Source organism: Podarcis cretensis (genome assembly GCF_951804945.1).
Source record: "Podarcis cretensis genome assembly, chromosome: 7".
Lineage (NCBI taxonomy): Eukaryota > Metazoa > Chordata > Lepidosauria > Squamata > Lacertidae > Podarcis > Podarcis cretensis.
In genome coordinates, this window is record NC_137176.1 from 70,316,534 (window position 1) to 70,332,733 (window position 16,200).

Sequence of the window (16,200 nt, forward strand, 5' to 3'; positions counted from 1 at the left end):
AGATAGAAGAACGCCTTGTTGATATTTAACTGAGCTAAATAGTAGATATCACATTCTAGCTGATTTGTTGAAAATTTTTAAAATGTAAACTAAGCAGCACTGGAAAATGGCTGAATGAAAACAGGTTTTCAACATGGAAAATTTTGAACAATCTTCAGGAGGTCACCATAAAAGTTACTATATATTTGGAAGTCAATACTGAAATCACCAGACCCTTAGCTTATATTTTCTATACTATGTTTGCTGAATTTAATCTTTAACCTGAACAGTATTTTTATAGGTTTTAACTGAGAGGCCATAAACTCAGAGAATACAAAAAACAATGTGTGTGTGAACTTATGATGTATTAAAGAATGAGCACAGAATTTCAAATGTTGTCAAGCACTTTCATTAGGATTCCATGTATGACCAAACACTGATTGATGTGAACACTGCCACTGTTATCTAGTAATGCATACACCTCTGGTCATTACTACTGTAGGTAGCACACAATCAATAGCTACAATTAATTTATTTTGGGGGGTCTCGCCTGCTGAGTAATGTGAGCTGAATAAAGCTGCAACATACAGCTTGGGTAAAGAAAGTTTGTTTTCGCTAACCCTGCAGGAGACAGAGCCAGTGAATTGCCCAACTCTCAGGAGCCTACAATTTCTCCCATTCACTTTGTAATAATATAGTCTCTCTCACACACAGTTAATGTAGTCTTCTACAGTTACAATTAATTTTGTTTGTCAAACACATAATGCTGGTGTTGGTGATTCCCCGGGATAACTACCATTTGCTCGGCAACTATCACTCTGCATTGTGACAAGCACATTGTTACTCTCCTGCCCTTGCATAGTCTCTCTTGATGGGTCTGTACCCATGCTGTCCTTGGAGTCATGTTTGGTGCAAAGATTATATTTACTGTATTTCAAAGTGAAAGACGTTGAGTCAACAGAAGAGTCAGTCCTCTTAACCCTCGTCACATTTTCAAAAAGATGCGAGTGCCTAACAGCTTTTAAGGTTTTGGAAGAACCTGCCAATTGTTCATGTTTGAAAGATACAGCAAGTCTTACCAAGAAAATATGCGTTATTGAGAAATTACTTCCAGTAAACGGGTAAAATGTAGGCCATATTAGCAATCTTGTCTTCGAACTGCTTGCATTTCAATAGAGAGGGAAAATAGCTAGCAAGCATACATATTTTTAAAACAATAAAATTAAATGCAGTCTCATAAAAAGAAAGGGATAAAGTGCCCTTTTTCAGTGGATAAATCATAAATAAAACTTTAACTTAAGGCTTTTGTTGTTAAAAAAAAAAAGCAAAGAAGAGGAGAGAGCATCTAAATGAAGTTGTGTGTGAAGAACTGGTTTTTCCACAATTGCAGCATGTCCTGTTTTGGATTTCCTATTTCCCTGGGGAATTATATATAAGAACCTACAACACTATAGGTAAAAACTGGTTATCTTACATATTCATTGAAAGCTTTAAACCACTTAAAGGTAAAGGTAAAGCGACCCCTGACCATTAGGTCCAGTCGTGACTGACTCTGGGGTTGCGGCGCTCATCTCGCTTTATTGGCCAAGGGAGCTGGCGTACAGCTTCCAGGTCATGCGGCCAGCATGACTAAGGTGCTTCTGGCGAACCAGGGCAGCGCACGGAAACACTGTTTACCACAACTGGACCTAATGGTCAGGGATCCCTTTACCTTTACCTTATGCTGAAAAACAGAAAAAGAACTTTCCAGGGGAAATTGTTTTGTATTTCCAGGGGAAATTGTTTTGTATAATTAGAAACCATTTTAAACATTTCCATCTCAGCTTTCCATTAATTAGGGTAGCTAACAAAGTGCATATATGTGTAATTTCTAGAAGAGTTAGCTTGACTGTTGATTTAAAAATATATATTCCTGAGTCGTTGATTCAGGCTTGTTTTAAAGGACTAAACAGGAAACCTCTTCAGCAATTCAACTAAATCAGGGGTAACAACCACAGCCCAGGTCAGGCACACAAAGCCATTTTAAATGGTGCACAAACCCTCATTTTACTCGGCATTAGGGCACTAGGCCAGGGGGATTTTTCACCCACCCGTGCCACACAAGTTAACTGAGATTGTTTCCTCATCCTAGGCGAGTTAACAGTTGGTGCAAAGGCACTCCCAGGAATGCCTGGTGGAGGAAATCTCACACAGCAGGGAAGGAGGGAAAGTATTTTGCCCATTACAGTTCTGGGGCCTGTGAAGACATAAACCTCTCCCAGCTAGCTTAGTGCTATGATGAGGAACTTACTCCATAGCAGGGCTGGGCTGAAAGGAGGGGCTTAAACCTCCAAATCCAGCTTTAAAGCTCTGTTCTCAACCCAGTGCTATGAGAAGAATGAGCATGGCTTGTCCCAGCATGTGTTTGTGTGTATAAGATATGTGCACTGTGTGTGTACGTTTGTGTGCAGTAGGCACACACAATATGTTTGATGGCCACTTTGGCCATTATGACTGCTGGCATGCTGTTCACAGAGGACTGACCAATCTTGAATGCGGCCATGAGACGGAAAAAAGTTACCTCTCCATAGACTAACTAAGTCCAATAATTTTTAAAAGTATCCAATTAAATAGAGTCATGGGTAGTTGTGTCCCATTGCTGGCTATGCATCTGCTTATGTAGTACAAGATATAGAAACTGGTTAACCATTTCTGCCATTTGTATTTGAACATTGCAGCTGACATGATATGAAATTATATTTAATGTGCCTTATTTAATAGTCTTCTTTAAAGTTTGATGCAAATTGTTAGATTTCTTACTCGCCCTTCAACACAAGGTTCTAGGGTTGGTTGCAATAATTTAAAGATACAATATTTTAAAATAACAAATTACAATTCAGAGAGAGGGTGTCAAGGGCCAAGGTAAATAGATGTCTGGGAGATGTGGCAGTGGTCTTTTGACCATCCATAATCCGTTTAAATCTCCAGAGCACAAAACAAATCTGTTAACACTATCAGAAAACAGTATTAGATTAAAATAGAAATAATCTACTAGAAAACATTATAAGATGCTTTGTAAGTATTTATTACTAAAGCCAAACAATTGTGCTAAGGCTCTCTGAGAAAAAGGACCGTCTGAAACATGAAATGGGATCACAATACGAAGAGATAATTATCTACCAAGATATTTTAAACTGCTACTTTGTTCTTATATATTTTCTGGTGCATGACTTTTGAAGCAGGTGAGTAATATCCTGTTCTCTTCTAGTGTTGTACAGGACTAATGCCCGAATCCAGAGATAGCCTGTTGTTACCTGTGACTATGTACACAAAACTATGCAACTATTCACGTATGAATAGCTTCTAGAAGAAAGCATCTAAAATTTGAGACACACTGCTGCAGAACCAATAAGGGAGACTCATAGCCCAGGAGTTAAATGAATACTTAAGGATGAACAAAGATCAGGCCTCCTTGCTTGCACTCATCTCACCATTTTCAGAGTGGTAGGTTCATAGCTCCAGTGCTTTTAGAATTTGAAAATTGGAAAACAAAAAAGGGACAGAAATTTTCCCCACAATCAACAGACCTTTATAACTACTTGTAATATATTTTAAAATGGCTGAAAAATAGCTGGTTTCTGCTTTTGGCAGCGTAATAGCTGAATAACAGGAAATGGTTCAGACTACAAAAACAACTGTTAAAGTTAAAACACATGCATTGGAAAGCATGTGATTCAGCCCTGGAAAGAAATGATTTTATTATGGGAAGTGCTATAAATTTCATCTTCAAGTGTTGAACATGAGAAAGAATATAAGCAAGTCAGTAGAACAGAATTACTTCTAGAGTCAAATATATGCTGCTAAGCTAACAACTAAAAATATCTAGTTGCTAATATGGAAAAGATAAGGAAGAAGTAGCCAATACTAGTTTGCCCAAAGTGAATAAAAGTTTGCTACAATTCAATTTCTATTACTGGAAGAGATACATTTCCTTTTTTATATTTTTGCTCTGAAGTTAAATCTTTTTAGATAAGTGGATTCCAGTTTATCTGGAAACAATTGGTGCCACTCTGGAAAGTCCTAAGGAATAGGAAGGGAATGTCATCCACCAGCTCATACAAATTCCTTTAATCTTTTAAGAAGTGTATATTGGGTTATGTGTGATCGGTGAACTTTGAACACTATTTTAGTACCTACTTAAATCCTCACATGTATAACACTAGTAATTACAATGCACTATTGACATTATAAAGTGACTACCATTGAGGCAGTCAATGGGTGCATCAGCTCCATGGATGTTGGCAACATGGCAGGAGACAGAGCCAAGGAAGCTATAAATACATAGATTTTCTAAGAATACTAGACCAAATGATACAAATCATTCATTTATTCCAAAGACTTCCAGTTCATCAAAAGCCCCCAAAGTAGCTACACAACCTGCATAGAAGGTAACCTCCTAGATAACACAGATGCTCCTTGATAGGGGTGGGGAACCTTTTTCAGCTTAAGGGCAGCACTGTTCTAGGCAACTTTCCAGTGCCTACATACCACTGATATGTACATACCACCTCGCCTAGGATCTTTTATTATTATAACGTTTTATTATTATTATTTTATTACCTCTGCCAAGTTTTAAGTACTGAGATTATTAATTTATCTGATTATTAATTTATCTGATTATTAATTTATCTGGTTATTATTATCTTTCTCCCTGTCCTGACCATCCCTCCGAGGTTATATTTATACTTATAATCTTTCAATTTGGCTGGTCTATTCACTTAACCGACCTGGAACAATCTACCAGAGAAAAGGCTGCCGCCCATGGGACAGAGGGTCATGGATGAATGATAATCCAGCTTCTACCTAGGGTTTTAATTGGTCATAAGATTTTATGGTAACTATATTCGTAATGTATTTTTGTCGGTGTTTGTCCTTTGATGCTATGGCCTGTCGGCTACACAAATAAAGTCTATTCTATTCTACCACTGGTGGATGGGGCCAGAGGTGAATGTGGATGGACAACAAGTGTAATTTTTACCTCTTTACAGTAGGCTAGTTTCTACACACAACTTATGCCCTTCGCTATCGTCCATCTTGAGAGGGAACCACTTGAGGGTATTCTCCTGGGCCTGAGGTTCCCTACTCCTGTTCTAGAATTATTATTCTTATGGCTCTCTATGTTATGATTGCTGCTGAAGTTGTGTTTTATGGTGTATTTGTGTTGCCATTGACTGGTTTTAAATTTTGACCTGAATGTTTCAAATATGTACAACACCCAAGAGAAACTTTGTTATCAAGCAGCTGATAAATTAATGGCTAAAGGCTCAAACCCTTCGGAAGGGATAAATGGCCTATTGGGGGATCAGAGCAAAGCAGCAGACACATGCAATTCTGAAGCCCCAAATGCCTTGGCACCTATGACCAACATGTAGTAATATTGGGGGGGGGGGATTTTCCGCAGAAGTTTTCTACTATATTTTTCCGTTTAAAAAAATGTTCCATTTCTAAAAGTACATTTTTTCCATAAAATTGTTTTAACATACTGAACTAATACAATAACAGTAAAGTTGCAGTTTTAAACATGCAGTTTAATATTTTAGGTTCCTAGGAATCACAGCCTGCCTATCCTTGTGCATGCCTGCATACCCATATCTCCAGCCCATTTCTGGAAATGGGATGGGATAGTAAAACTAAATGTCTAAATAATCCAACTATGCCAAGTCAGATCCCAGTCTATTCAAGGCATTTGAAATTTTTCGAACTAAAGTGCACTAAAAAACTTCTTGCAACTTTTTTGCAGGGCAACAGCAACACAGTATCAATTATTGTAAGGATATATGCTTCCTACAGTTAAATATTTTATTCATGATTTTCCTAGCGGCTTTAGGGGACTTTCTGGGTTTTGATAATATAAACACACTGATACTAAATGTGTTAAAAACCTCAAATGAAAAGAGATATTGATGAAAATCTAAAATTTGCTTAATATTTAGACTCAGTAAGCCCTTGGAGATTCAAGTTTGGAACTCCCATTTCCAAAACGGCATCATGGGTAAATATTTAAATCAACAATTGACAGAACCACACTAGCACATGCATAAATGAACCAAATTTTTGTATGGTATTACTGTGGGCTTCATATAGGACCCACTGACTAGCAAATAGTAACAGGTGCTGGGATCCAGGAGATAGCATCCATATATTTCTAGAATAATCCAATGAACAACTGTATTCTTATTTTAGGTCCTTCAACTAGCTGATCTCTGCAATTTGTTGTTTGATTCTACTAACCAGAAAGAATGAACATTTACTTCCCAACTCATGAAGTAATGACAGTTTGTACAGTAACTGATATGGCTTATGAAAAAGTTCTGGGCCCAATCTTTAACCAAATAATCTTGCCTAATATTCCTGCACAAAGACAGCCAAACCAAAAATTTGCCTGCCTCTAAGCAAATATAATTCTGAAGTGTGTGCAAACTACATGACTGAAGGTTCGGGTTATGTTCCTAGCTTGTATAAAAGCTCTATATATTTTAATTGCTATAGCAACCATATTTATTAACTTGCTATATTTGTTTGACTGCCCAACATGTTCTCTAGAGGCTCCAAACGTTAAATAAAATGCCATATCAAGAACACAAGCTAACCAAGATGTTTGTTCAAGAAATGTTAAATTTCAAAATGGAAAACTTGATTTAAAAACCAATCCAGCCTGTTTCCAGAATGTGCAGTGTCCTCCATGCAACATTTCATTTATGTAGAGCTTCCTCCCAAAGTTGCTTCTTCCTTCCCCAAATGATCCCCCTGCCCCCACATAAGCACATTATATTCCAAGATAAGATGGTACAGAAACAGTACTACACACATGGCCATTAGAAGCATACATGTAATTTTACAATTCATTACAGGGTCATTAGGGAACTTCCACATGAACAACATCTGGAAAAAATAACCTCTATGACATTAAGGACTTGCCAATGAGTCCTTATGGATACCAATTAGCCAAGCAAGTTTGCATGACAACCCTATACATGTCTACTCGAAATTTAAGTCCCACTGAGTTACTCCCAGGTAAGTGTATAGGATTACAGCCTTCAGTGTCTATAAAAAGAGAAAAACACCATTCCAGAGACTTCCCTCAATAATAGCAGTTCATATGTAAATACAAGCATACTAAAAATAAACAACTGAAACATCCTTACGGGGTTAGGGAAAGGCAAAATATTTCACTTAAAGTGCAGTGACTCTCAGAGCATGAACAATGAAATACAAGGCCATTTTTAGTGTGAGAGTAGTGATAATTGTTAAAGCAAAACTGAATAATATAACTAGATGCAAGAAACATTTTTTTAATAAGCTAAGATAATTACTGATATGCTAAAAAGCATAGATTAAAACTGCAGAGTGGAAGGAAAGGAGGACCTTTTTCTGCCTCCCCACTTCCAGCTACTCTCTGAAGACTGGAGACCCTCTAAAGAATATCAGGGGGGCGGGGCAGGGGAAGGACCAGAGTCCAGACCATTTGAAAAATGAACATAATATTTAAGCTGCAGTTTATTCATTTTCAGCTTCGTATACTTGTTATTAAAAAAGTGTTGCTGCACCCATAACTTAGGTTTAAGGTGCCATTTAGCCCCTAGCTTTCATATCTGTTTCTAACACTGCTTTGTTCTTGAAACAAAAAGGTGAACTTGATCCAAAATAAGTTTATTTTTAAAAATTCTAGACAATTTTGTCTGTTGGTTGTCCAATACATTAGGCTAGAGTAATTTTTAAATATCTGAATGCCTCAGTTTTTTCTAGTGTAAAATAAATGACGTTACTGTACTTCTATTGTTGTGATAAAATGGAGGTAGGAAATTATATCATCTAACCTGGATGCATTCAACTCAAAATATTGCCATCACATTTCTACTGTGACATGTAGCTTTTACTGTGCAGTGTCTCTTTCAGAAAAGCAACCCCTTTTCTCTCCAAAGCAGCCTCCAGGGCACATCCTTTAAATGTACAATTATTGAAGGGATGGAACAGGAGCAATAATGACAGTTTTTAAAAAGGCAGGCTTACGTTGTGTTATACCTGCCAAAAAGGTAGGAAGAATTTGGTAGAATAGCTCTATGCTATGTAGATACTATGTAGATAAAATAAACTGCTATCTAGAAATTTTCCCTATGGAAATGTACACGAAAGTTAAATATGATTAACAGGTAAAGGTAAAGGGACCCCTAGCCATTAGGTCCAGTCGTGGCTGACTCTGGGGTTGCGGCGCTCATCTCACTTTATTGGCCGAGGGAGCCGGCGTACAGCTTCCAGGTCAAGCGGCCAGCATGGCGAACCAGAGCAGCACACGGAAACGCTGTTTATCTTCCCGCCGGAGCGGTACCTATTTATCTACTTGCACTTTAACGTGCTTTCGAACTGCTAGGTTGGCAAGAGCAGGTACCGAGTAATGGGAGCTCACCCCGTTTCGAACTGCCGACCTTCTGATCGGCAAGTCCTAGGCTCTACTGCCATTTCCCAATTCCTAAAGGAAGTCATCCAGTCTTTTTGCTGAGGATCTCTTCAGGACAGTATCTTTTTCCCAGGGAAGGAAGTTATACAAACACAAGGAAGCAAATAAATCCACCATTTGAAAAGGTCTTATTAAAGCCCCTACTAAGTTACTTACAAGAAAGAATTGTGTATTTAAATATTTTTATTAAAAATTAGTCTGATTTGCAAGCATCTTACATTTCCAGGGTTGTGGCTACACAAGGGTAAGAGTGAGTTCAGTTTTGTTTTCTTTCACCTATGTGCCCAGGACTTTCTGCCTTCTACAGCAGAATCTGACACTGCCATAAGTAAGGACACAGAATTCTGAATGGGAGAGACTTCTATATCCATACAATATTTCCTTTTGGTGATATATGCCACATGGTTTTGCTTCATGTTAAGAATGTTCCATTTGTAGGTCATAAAATAATTCTATGCCAGGTCAGATTGCCTAATGACAGATTTAGCAAAAGTCTTGAAAAGGTAGCAGCTTACATATTTATCTTGCAACTTGCAATTTAAGGAATTATGTTTATTGCATTAATGCTGTGCAAAAACTGAGCTATAAAGACATAAGAGGTTTTTGGTCTTGAGAAGTTAAAAGTGAAAGAAAGCAGAACAGCTAGAAAAAGAACAAAATGCAGCTAGCTTAGGAATCATATCTTAAATAGGAATCGTATCTCAAAAGAATGATACATGTCAAGATATAGCTGCAAAGCTTGGCATTTATTTAACAGTTTATGTTTTCTCAATACAGAAAATAAAATTTATTAATTTATGGAAAAATGGAGTGATATATACAATGCAACTCAAGGGTCATTACCTTCTTGGAGGAAATCAACCTCCATGTGCCAGTCAGATGTACATATTAAGCCAAGGAACCTTAAAGATCATGCTCAATCTTATAATGCTGTCATCTGTTGAATTAGTCCATTATATCTTTTGCCAACTAAGTGAAAGTGGAACTTAAGAGCTGAAATACAAACAAAAGGAGAAAACAGCATTAAGCCATGAACAATAGAAGGAATCCCCTCTAACAATACACAAAAAATGTCTTAAGCAGAAGATGCAAATTCCATAGGAAGGAAGGAGAGGGTGGACTGGAGATGGTGTAATTTTATACATCAAGGAGACCAAGCTAGATATCCCCAAAAAGGGTGGCCACCTTCACAGAACCAATATGGGTAGCAATACCAAGGGCAAAAGTGTGATTCAATACTGGGGACGTACTATGATAACCCTGACCAAAATGCCCACGATGATCTTCAGGTGGCTAATAAATCAAGAAAGTCCCTAAAAGACGACCTTGCTGTAGTAACAGGTAACTTCAATTACCCTTCTAAAGACTGGATACATGCATGTTCCACTTATGACAAAGAGGTAGAATTTCTAGATCCCTAAATGTCTGTGTATAGGTGTAATGTGGGGTGTATGGGGTGTCAGCAGAAGAGTAGTACCTTTGTGGCTCCCAGAAGCTGTCAGCATGTGACACATCCACAATGCTGAGAGGGGGCCCTGTAGAGGTCACTAGTGCAGCAAAAACAACGTGTGAGGCAGCAATTTTAAGTTACCAGTCTCTGCAGCCGTAGCAGGTGCGGTGATTGTCCAGAAGTTTGACTTTACCCCTGGAGACACACTCCATTGTCAAAAATGACTGTACCTAAAATAGTTGGTCATTGAATGAACCAGAGGGGCAACAAGCCTGGACTTTTACGTAGTGCTCAAGACTTGATGCAATATGTGTTGTCAAACCAACTGGCCACAGCAACTACACAGTGCTTTCGAATTCTATATATATATATGTGTGTGTGTGTGTGTGTGTGTGTGTGTGTGTGTAAGTGGACAGTTGCCAAAAAAATCCAACAGTCACACCTGACTTCAAAAGAGGAAACTTCTTAAAAAAAAGAGGATTGGTAAAAAGGAAGTTGAAAGGAAAAGTGAAGACCATCACATCTTTCCAGAGCACCGAGGGTTATTCAAGCTACAAGTAGCTAGAACATATGTGGTACCGCAAACAACAAAAGGCACCATCAAGGCCAAAGGGATGTCACCATAATTAATGAGCAGAGTCAATGAAGCTTTTAAGAGGCAAGAAGACTTTCTTCAGAAAATGGAAGCCCCCTCCAAATGAGAACAAAAGGGAACATGAACTTTGACAAAAGAAATGCAAGCAGGCAACAGTGATGCAAAAAATAATTCGAGGAGTACAGTGAATAGCTAATGAGAACACTTTGTTCTTTCACTGTTTAAGTAAATCTATCTTAACAGGCTTAGTTCAGAATTCTAATTTTACTTTTATGAATTTGAACTGATGACCAGTGATCATAGACCTCTCTCTGTTTTCAACCTAGTATTTAAAAGAGAAAAGCTATAGCTCAGTAGTAGAGCACCTGATTTGCATATAGAAGGCCCCAGGTTCAATCACCAGCATCTCCAGGCAGAGCTATTAAAAGCTGCTGCCTAAAACCTTAGGGTGTAGACAATGCTGAGCTGCCTTTTACTATGTCAAACCATTGGTACATCTATTATCCACACTGAGTGGCTGCAGCTCTTCTGCATTTTAGGCAGAGGTCTCCCCTAACCCTACCTGGAGATGCAGGAATTGAACCTGGGGCCTTCTATATGCAAATCAGGTGCTCTACTACTGAGCTATATCCCTTCCCCTTCAAATGCCAGTGCCTATGATCATTCATTTTAATCAATTTCAAATTCATAAGACTAAAGCTGGACTTCTAAACTAAGCCTGTTAGTTTGGACAAATTCACTGAAATAGTGACTGAATGAAGTGTTCTCATTCACTATTCTATCTTTAACATGTTAATTAAGACAGTTAATCTGTTTAGTCAGAATCTGCTTATCATGAACACTAAATACTTTATAGTGGGTAAAAGTAAGAACTCAAATACCAGTCCTTCTACTTGCACTTTTTAAAAACAACAGTTTTTATTTTAAAGAGAGACTAAGAGAACTTCAATAAGGTTCTGTGGCTATGTATGATTAGCACATTTAGTCCTACAATTCCACAGTCCCCTCCACAAGCACCCTCTGACCTTTGTGCAACTCTCAGTGACTTTAACTGCACTGATGTGACTGACACACCAGTACCAGTGCCTACAAAAAAGTTTTACATTAGCAAATTCTGTGTCCACCAAGTGGAAATAAAGGTGGATTGTGGTGGAAGTTATACTACTGTCAGTCTTCCCCCACACTTTTACAATCAGCAGCATTTCAATCTGGGCACTGAAAGCACACACTGAAGTTTTGGTTTCAAACCAAGAAACTAGCAAAAAGATCCCTCAGGCAGTACGGTTGTGGTTGCCGGTGAAATACTATGGGGAAATTCCATATTACTTCATATTGAACTCTCGGTGCAGTTCATTTGATCAGCAACAGCTCTCCTTTCATTAGACCTAAGCTTTTTAGATGTACTTCTGATGCCTATGTAGCTCTCAGGGGTTATTGTTAAAGCTCCCATGTCCACTTGTAAGAAAAGGATCCCACTTCTGCAAGCTACTAAGCTGTGCTGTTATTCATTAAAAACTTTTCAGACACTGGTATCACCCAAGTCAGCCTCACAGGAGTTCCAGGCATAAGTAGTGAAATGCCAGTGATCACCTACAGGGTGAGTTGCATTTTGTAGTTGCCTTTTTCATTTATTAAATTCAATACTCCACTGAGAAATACTGTACAGTTCAATAAAGTATTTAAATATGTCAGACTGCCCTTTGAACACAAGCTTCTTTAAAGAGATTACATTTAAGGCTACCCAGCTTATTCAACCGCCCCAAAAGGCAGGATAGGGGAGGACGTCGGAATATCCACATTCCCAATAAATTGTAATCCGAGGGGAAAGAGAAGAAGTAGCAGCAGCAGCAGTAGCAGCACTGCAGCCTTTATAGGACAAAAGTTAGCTAGTCTCTCCCCAATTTGGAGTGGATGTGGAAAATTTCTCCCTCCCCTGGGAGTGAACTTCCTCGTAGTTTCGGCTGTGCGTGTGTTACTGTGTCTTTCTAACGCTTTCGGTTTTACAGAAAGCCCCATTTCTGACAGAAAACGGTTCTATGTCACAACTTCTAAAAGGGGTCTTTAATAAAAATTACTATTTCTTTCACAGATTCCGCCCCCCACCCCACCCCAAGGCGGAGAATGTACCTTTGTTTTACAAGAAGGAAGTGCAAATAGAGACGCTCCGAAGCTGTATGAGAGAAAGGAGAGGGCGTTTGTCCAAAGTCCTTCCCTCAGAGAAAAAAAAAAAAAAAAAACTTATTGGGGTGTGGAAGCGATCGAATATGGAGTTTCCACCCCCCGAACCCCACCCCGAGTTTCTCCTCGGACTTTGCCCGCGGAGTGGATGAGGGTTTCAAAGTCTGTCCAGTATTGCGCCCCCCCCCGGGGGTGGGGTGGGAAAGAGAATTTACCCGGCGGCTTCGGAGAACAAGGCGGGCCCCACGGCTGGTTGCTGGCCTCCCCCCTCTGGCGGCCCAGCCCGGGAGCTGAGGGGAGACAATGGCCACGATGACTTCACCCTCCAGCAATGCGAGGAGCAGCAGCAGCAACGGCCGCCGCCGCCGACTAATCCCCTCGGAGCGCCCGTGAGCGGCGGCCTGGGAGGGACCCCTCGGTGGAAGCCTCCCCCACCCCCACCTTCAGGCGCCAGTTCGCTCGGGGAGCCACTCCCGCCCGCCCGCCCGCTTCCCTGACGGGCGGCTTCTTCGGGGACCCCCCCCCCCCGCGACCAACTGCCGACACCTCGAGCCCTCACGGCAGAGGCCCTCGGAACGTCAACGGACGCCCGCCTGTCCCTTCCCTTCCCCAATACCTTTTTAACTCCGCCGAGGCGACAGCAGCAGCAGCAGTCTCCCCCTCTCCACCCGACTGGGCCCGGCCCGGCCCCGCGCAGGAAGTGCCTGTGAGGAGGAAAAAGAAAGCGGAGCGTGTGAGGGAGGGAGGCGGGCGGGGGAGGCGCAAGGCGAAGCGAAGCTACCAGGCCCCAGGCAGGGCTCGGGTTGGGCTTTGCCCGGCCGGGAGGAGGCTTCTTTCCGCCTCTCTTTCTCCCCCTGCTGAGATCACAGACGAGGCGGGGCCGCCGAGCGGTTGAACCCGGTGTCCGTCCCGCGGGGGAGGATGGAAGTCTCGTGGATGTGGGGGGAGAAAGGGGCAGGAGGAGGCGGCATTTTTATCCCCGCGCCTTGGAGGGCGGAAGCTGCTCCCGGTTCCTTTACCTCGCCGACACCTGAGAGGTAGCAGCCGCGCTGCTCTGCCAGGGGATTAAGCTCACCTGACGCTCGCACACCCGGAGTCTCAAGGACTAGGGCTGCAAGCTCCTCCACGTACCTGCGAGTAAGCTCCATTGAATTCAGTGGGGTTTACTTCTGAGTAGGATTGCTCTACAAGAGGTTTTATTGCGGCGTGTGGCCGGCCCACCCACCCCCTTTTTTGGCACTGGAACCCACTCCTGTCACAGTCTTTTAGCCTTGACGGTAGGTGCCCCCAAATTATTATTTTTAGTTATTTACATAGTAATACCTGCTCTTTATTTAGGCTTTATTTATTGCCTCCGGCATTATGTCAGCTGAAAATTAGTGCACTTTTAAAAACATGGGGCGGAGTGCTCTCCTAAACATGTTTATTCAGAGTTTGACGTCTTCCCCTAATAGGTGGGCTTAGGCATCCATGGGAAAGGCTGAATTTTTGCTTGGTATGCAACTTTTATAGTATTCCTGGGGAAGGAGGATTTAGCAATCTAATCCAATGTAAAACAACCTAGTAAAGTATAAAATGCCCTATAATACATTGAATTAGAAGAATAAAAGAAAACATCTTACTGAAGAATGATGTGTAGTTTCTTTTATAAACTTTATACTGTAGGGTTCTTTTCCTATTTTCTAGTAAAATGTTGAATTGGACATTTTCACAAAGGTTAAACTTTGGTTTTTAAACATCTAAAAAGAAATAGGCACTTTCCTACTCCACTGGTTTATACCCAGATTATAGAGTGTTCCAGGATGCAGATAGGTTTCAATACAGCTCCACAAAGAAAAAGATAACATGCCAGGGAGAAAGCTGAACTGAGGCATTCTCCACACAAGGGAGTTTTGTTTTAAAGAAGAGCATTCAAGCAAGTCAACTTCTACCTGTTTTTCCCAGCAAGTACTAGTCACTGGATTCTACTGGATGGATTCTACTGGACCTTACAACTTTTGGAAAATGCCCTTCAGTTTTCTTGAATGGTGTTCCATGGTTGCTATGGGGAAACTGGAAATGCTGGTATGCATATAGTTTGAAATACTGTATTTGCCTCTTTTCTTTCTCAATCACACAACTATAATTAATTACTCTCCTCTCTGCAAGACTGAGTGTCGATGTGGGTGAGACAACAGAAAACCCAGTAGTTCCATCATCCATAAACCACCACCTCACACCCACATTTTCTCAGAAGTGCACTTTAATTAGTTTATAAACCAGTAGTAAGTGTATTTATTATTGGTCTCCACACTCATAATTTATGAGTAAATCTCAGAATAATTTTCTTTTATACTTCCAAACAGGCCATACTACTTCACGCCCACACTGAAAGTGTCTCAAAAATATTTTGTAAAGTTGTTCCACTTGTTGATTTTAGTTCACACACATTGTGTTTCCTCAGTAAATGCATGATGGAGAATTTCCATTCTAAATTAAAGTCAACTTCCAGTAGAGAGGACTAAATATTAAAATTACACACATACCCAACTATATTATTTACGAACAGCTAATCCTGACTCTTTGCACACATCCTTGGAAGGTGTGTGAAGCTTCCCCAGTGAAGCTGGACACTTGGTGTGTTCATTGCTTTTTGTATTTCCTGTGTTCATTGCTTTTTGAACAGCCTGTGTTCATTGCTTTTTGTATTTCCTGCATGCGCACAATGACACCACACAGTGACCCTGTTTAATACATGTTCAAATCTTAATGCCTTTGTTCTTTGACAACTGCCTTTCCATAATTTCCTCCAATAGGAAAAGCTACATTTATACTGTATGCCTATTCATTTCTAAGTAACATATAGTGTGATATGTGACTGATAATGCATAATTTTAATAATAACTGGTTGAGAGCAACAGGAAATAATGTAATCACTGTATCATTGAATTAGTCATATTTCTTAGAACTACCCTTTGAATTAAATTTACTTTCCTTTATTACATGTGGCATTAACCATATGTTCATACTGAAAGCTGTATGACCCTCCACAGGCCTTCTGTTGTTCCTTACCAATCAATACACCAAAAGTAAGTTTGCATACATGAAATGCAACCTTAAACAAGAGTTGGGGATGCAACTGTGTAATAAAAACACAGGCTGTATAGCCATGCCATATGTATGACTGTGCAGTCAGATTTATATTTTTCTTGTATCATATAGACTTTATAAGGATTATAACAGTATTCAAAGTAGTTAGATTACTTTTGGACCTCATGTTCACTGATAAGTAAAAGTACAGAAGAAAGATTAATACTTGAATAAAGCAATATTTTTATGTACTTGTTGACCTGCTAATTGGATTTTTATTACATTTATTTATTTCATAACATTTATACACTGGTTGATTGTAAAAATAACCTCAGAGTGGTTTACAAAGAGATAAAACAAAAAAACAGAAAAATTCACAACCATACATGCCAAAACACAATTTTCCTTAGTTTTCATGCCACACCTTTTGCTTCA

The 16,200-nt window shown here is 39.9% G+C and overlaps 1 protein-coding gene and 1 long non-coding RNA gene across 15 annotated transcripts in view; one reads left to right on the plus strand and one right to left on the minus strand.

Annotated features, from left to right (window-relative positions):
* Nucleotides 1-13,447, minus strand: part of RNF19A (ring finger protein 19A, RBR E3 ubiquitin protein ligase) — a 57,384-nt gene extending 43,937 nt beyond the window's left edge. For 7 of the 14 annotated variants that reach the window (XR_013841084.1, XR_013841085.1, XM_079984818.1 and 4 more), the window contains exons 1-3: nucleotides 13,313-13,447; nucleotides 12,646-12,730; nucleotides 9,317-9,466 (exon numbers count right to left, since the gene is read on the minus strand). The gene's annotated coding sequence lies outside the window, so the exon portion shown is untranslated. Of the gene's footprint in view, nucleotides 1-9,316; nucleotides 9,467-12,645; nucleotides 12,731-12,911; nucleotides 13,186-13,312 lie in introns of those variants that run through there. The other 7 variants (XM_079984823.1, XM_079984821.1, XM_079984824.1 and 4 more) reach the window with 7 other exon arrangements.
* A 926-nt stretch (nucleotides 13,448-14,373) lies between these two features.
* LOC307220791 lies at nucleotides 14,374-16,012 on the plus strand. The gene is made up of 2 exons (XR_013841101.1): nucleotides 14,374-15,330; nucleotides 15,362-16,012. It is a non-coding gene; the product is annotated as an uncharacterized lncRNA (long non-coding RNA).
* Nucleotides 16,013-16,200: the final 188 nt, after the last annotated feature.